The sequence below is a fragment of the Euprymna scolopes genome, chromosome 23 (assembly GCF_053919585.1).
Source record: "Euprymna scolopes isolate OS-2025 chromosome 23, ASM5391958v1, whole genome shotgun sequence".
Classification (NCBI taxonomy): Eukaryota; Metazoa; Mollusca; class Cephalopoda; order Sepiida; family Sepiolidae; genus Euprymna; species Euprymna scolopes.
In genome coordinates, this window is record NC_136504.1 from 108,509,389 (window position 1) to 108,514,171 (window position 4,783).

General features: G+C 33.6%; 1 pseudogene; it reads right to left on the minus strand.

Annotated features, from left to right (window-relative positions):
- Positions 1-1,135: 1,135 nt before the first annotated feature.
- LOC145246382 (5S ribosomal RNA) lies at positions 1,136-1,252 on the minus strand (annotated as a pseudogene).
- Positions 1,253-4,783: the final 3,531 nt, after the last annotated feature.

The following is a 4,783-nucleotide window of genomic DNA, read 5'->3' on the forward strand; positions in this document are numbered from 1 at the left end:
GCTCTTGAATCTTGTCGAATCTACATATAGGTTTATTTCCATTTAAATATTTCTATATTCATGATCACCAGAAATATACTTATTTACAGTGGGTCAAAATTATAAAAGACGTTTTACTGTTATCATTTTTGTGAATTCTGAACGATTTTTTTTTTTTGTGAACGAGTTAGTAAGAGAAATACGTCGTATGCTAGGCTTAATTTCACCAAGGCTGTTTAACTTCTAATAAAAGAACTAAAGTGACCTAAAACTTTTTTGTTTTACAAAAGGTTGAAATGTCTGAATATACAACGAAAACTGCTTTACGTATGCGACAATTTCAAACTTTTTTAATTTAGCACGGATAAATTTAATATTTAATATTCGTTCAAGGACTGGTTAAAAACGATATCTGTGTTAGATTTTTATCTTTAACAGTTAATATGCATACCGCATACCTGTTTATTGTATATCATTTCAATATCGTGGACCATGTCAAACTAGAACGATTACATGTCACTTTTTCTGGGGATTTGAAATGAGAATCGATTATTTGGATTATTCGGACAGCACTGTTTATAAAAAAATATTGTAACAATGTTTCGGACGATGTTCCGCTTTCCTATGTTCAAGTGCGTACTGCTGTATGTGGTGTTTAACTCGAAATCTCAAACTGTAAAGCATTTTAAACATTACCATTTTTTAATCGGACGTATTCCGCTCCCGTCTTTTTCAGCCATAACCTAATAAGCATTCGTAGTAATACGCAACATACTATTCTCATTTAGAACTGTTATCACTTACCATTTTATATCCGTTACGTGTTCGTTTGAATTAATTAAAAGGATTTGTTCAAAATTATGTAGAGTATCCGGAGTTTAACCAGACGTTAAACAGAGCATCCAGTTAAGAACAGTGCTCCATCCATCCAGCCAGCGCAGCTGCAGCTGATATTCAACTCACTACACGAGTTTGTAGTGTAATTCGAGCCTTTTTGGTAGCCGAATACTTGATGCTTCGCCAAGGCTATTAAGGGTATGTTTTATCCTGACGCCATCACTTGACGGTTTGCCTATCACGAATTAAGAGAGTCCCACCTACCCTCGAGAGAAGGATAGACCGCGCCAGTTTCCAAATCTGGTATTTTACCTCGCGGTATATACAGCGCCTCGCCTTCCCAAATGGTCACCCATCTAGTACTGGCCAGGCTCAACGTTGCTTAACTTCGGTGACCTGGCGAGAACCGGTGTGTCAACGTGATTGTGCCGTATATACAGTGCTCTGAATAATAATTTAAATCGTCTGAATCTTGAAAGTTATCTGACCATCAAATATTTATTTTACATTTTCTTATCAGTTTCTTCAAGCTACGGATATATTCCAACCGAGAGATCTTTTTAAGATTCTAAGTGTTTCATTAAATGTAATTGTATGAGGCAGTCTTGCACTTGATTCATCCGGTATATTTTCTAGGTAGTTTTGTAAATTCTTCTTTGAAATTTTTTTAAAATGTCCAGTTGTCATCGAAATTGGTAAAACCGTCCACTTATACATAAAATCGATTGATTGTTGCCTGCTGTAGTTGACGACGCTATCGCGGTGCATCCGAAGAAAGCTTTACATGATCCCTCATAGTCACATACTCTACAATACATTGTATTCTACATTGCACTGTAGAGAACCTACGGATGATTTAATAAAAAATTATTTTTATATATAACTAGCCTAGGTGCCCGCCTTGCACGGGTGATTGGAGGTGTGTTCAGCCAAAAAAAAAGTGGCAGTAGACAGACAGGCTATAACCCGTACCGTGAAGGAGAAAAAGGACATGAAAAAAAACGCGACGTCTTTGCCGTTGCGTCCATCGCCAAACTGGAAGTTGTGAAGGTTTAAATGAGGGCAAGTCAATCGGAAAGAGGGGATGAATTTCGAAAATATGGGCGAAAAAAGCCACTCCCTCCCTGTAGAAAAGTGTCCAGTTAAGGCTGAAGTAATTAATGTTTAAAGTTGATATGTCGATATTTGTCGTCCGAAAGGTCGGGCTTCAAAACAATACCGATCTCGTGAAAATCCGTCGATTTTGTCGAAAGTTTTAGGCAGATATACAAACAGACATACATACACCCATACATATATAGATTTAAACAGACAAGTGAGATTTATATTATAGATGGCTTTTAAGTTTAAAATTAAAATGTCAAGGATAATGATGCAATTTTGCTTTTACTTTTAATTTCATATGTCGGACCTTTCGGTATGTGTGGTAACAAAACTTCTCAAATAAACGTGATGTTAGGCTGTGTAAGATATTAAATAATTTCAAAATCTCTTACTCCTTTTTTATTGGAATATTTCGATTATCGATTATCGATACTATCAAAGACCGTCCGATATAAAGCCTATCTAAAAACACTTCCAGGCATATAAATTACCTCTATGTGAAATCTCATGAAAATCGGCCCAGCCACTTCTAACTGCATAGTGAACAAACTCACACACACAAACAAATTTTATTTTATATATAATTTATTAAACTCACTATGTCTGTCTTTCTGTCTGCATGTCTCCATATTTTCAAAGTCTTTCTTATCCGAAACTAAAAGTCGGTTAAAATAGATTTATTTTGTACATTCATCTTAGTTTATTTTTAATCAGTTCATGTGCGTGCCATGTTGGTGCAGTGGTAACGTCACCAGCTTTGAATGCAACAGTTTTGCTTTCGGTTTCTATTCTAGCTGATAGCACCGAAATACTTTCTTATTTTACTTTTGAAATCACGACGCTATAATAATATATACGAAATCTGGACGGATTAAAATATCATATTTAAGCGTATTTTACGGCGGGGTGAACCCGGTCAATGCGTCCCTCGTTAGTTATAAATAAATGAATAAATTGATAAAATAAATAACTGCTCTTTTAGACATTTAGTTAAAAAAATGTAAAACTAATAAGAAAAATATATCTTTCTATTAGTTTTTAGTCGCATGCAAGAGACTTTATAAGTAACTCCGTCGGTCCGTCGATCGGTCTGTACGTAACACTTTTGTGCTTGGCCTTTTTGGTTAAGATCAAATGTCTGTTGTTAATAGATGCTGTTCTTAGCTTTATAAGCTTTTCTTGGCCTTTTGTATCTGTTCTTACTGCATGCTGTACTTATGTTTGTAACTTTGTGATATAAAGTGAGGGATCACTTTTCTCTAATAATTTAATGTAAAATGATCACCCACTTTACAACCTGTCAGTCTCCAAGTCAATCAAGTCATTCTCCAGATCATTCAAGTTGTTTCTGAAGGATTCCAGTTATTTTTTAAGCATTCAAGTTATTCTTAAGGTCATTTAATTCATCCTTAAGTTCATTAAAGTCATTCTAAGTCATTTACTTTTTATTTATTTAAGTCATTTCAGCCCATTTTTCGGTCATTTTTGTTTATCTTTAAGAATTTCATGTCAATTCTACATCCATTCATTCATTGATTACACGAGAGCACGCGACGAATGGCTATCGGCCTTGTAAAATATTGTTTGCTAGCTTCGTAAAAATCGAGTTCACACATATTTTTAAAAAAATCTATTTCGGTAAAAAAAATATTACGCTAGACTACCGTTTCGAAGACTCGAACACTAGAACATAGTCTGAAGCGATTAAAATAGACGTCAAGACGTACGTGTCACGTTTGTTAGTTGCTTTAACAGGCAAAGTTGACCGTTGGTTTACCATAAAACAGTTTCTACTGGCATCCCTATTTGCCTGTCTAGGTATTAGACTACGACAATACCTGACTGCAACCTGGATGTCTTCAAGTCCAACGTAAACAAATTCCTGATGAATCGCCCCCTTAAGTGAAAACTTCATAAAATCTCCACACTAACGTACTGTACTTGCAATAACCCTTACCCTGAGTGGCTTCCGGGCCTTGATAAATGGTGACCACCGTGTAAAAAAAAAAAAAATAATAATCGTGTTCCAATTTTTATTTATTATATAAACAAGATAATAAGTCCATTCTCTTCTGATAAGTTAATGGCGAAATATATTCATTGATTAAAAAATAATAAAATGAATGGTTTTGCCTCACGGAACAGGTGCTGTCAAGAATTGCACATGTAAGCTTACCTTACTTAAAAGAATCAATGGTAAGATGGTCAACATTTTGAAATTTGAAATATAAATATTTCATTTATTTGTTTATATATATATATATATATATATATATATATATATATATATATATATATTACAATAGAAAAATGCGAGCATGCAAAGTAATATGGTTAAGTTTAAACATGGAAAAGTAAAGGACTAGTTATTAAAACTGGAATAGAAAAGGAAAGATATTCTAGTAAAAAATATAATAAATTCATAACTAAAAACATTGCAGCATTAAGAATTGTATAGATAATGTTATTAATTGAATTAAAAAAAACTCTTAATCCTGCAATATTTTAAGTTATAAATGTATTATATTTTTTTACTAGAATATCTTGTCCTTTTCTTTTCCGGTTTAACAACCAGTCCTTTACTTTTCTATGTTTAAGATTTATCATATATCCTTTCATGCTCGCATTTTTCTATTGTAAGCCACGATTTTCCCAGGTTTCTAATAAATTCACTTGTTCTCTTTTTAATTTCAGTCTTATTTCTTTACCTCCATAAACATATTTTATAAGACAGCATTCGTCTGCTTTAAATAAAGTACTCACAGTTATCCTGCTTTCATTCTGTTTCATGTGTTACTTCTCTTTTCGAATTAGTAACCACAGTAGTAACTGAAGCGATGTGGTTGCTATGGAAACCAGTAAT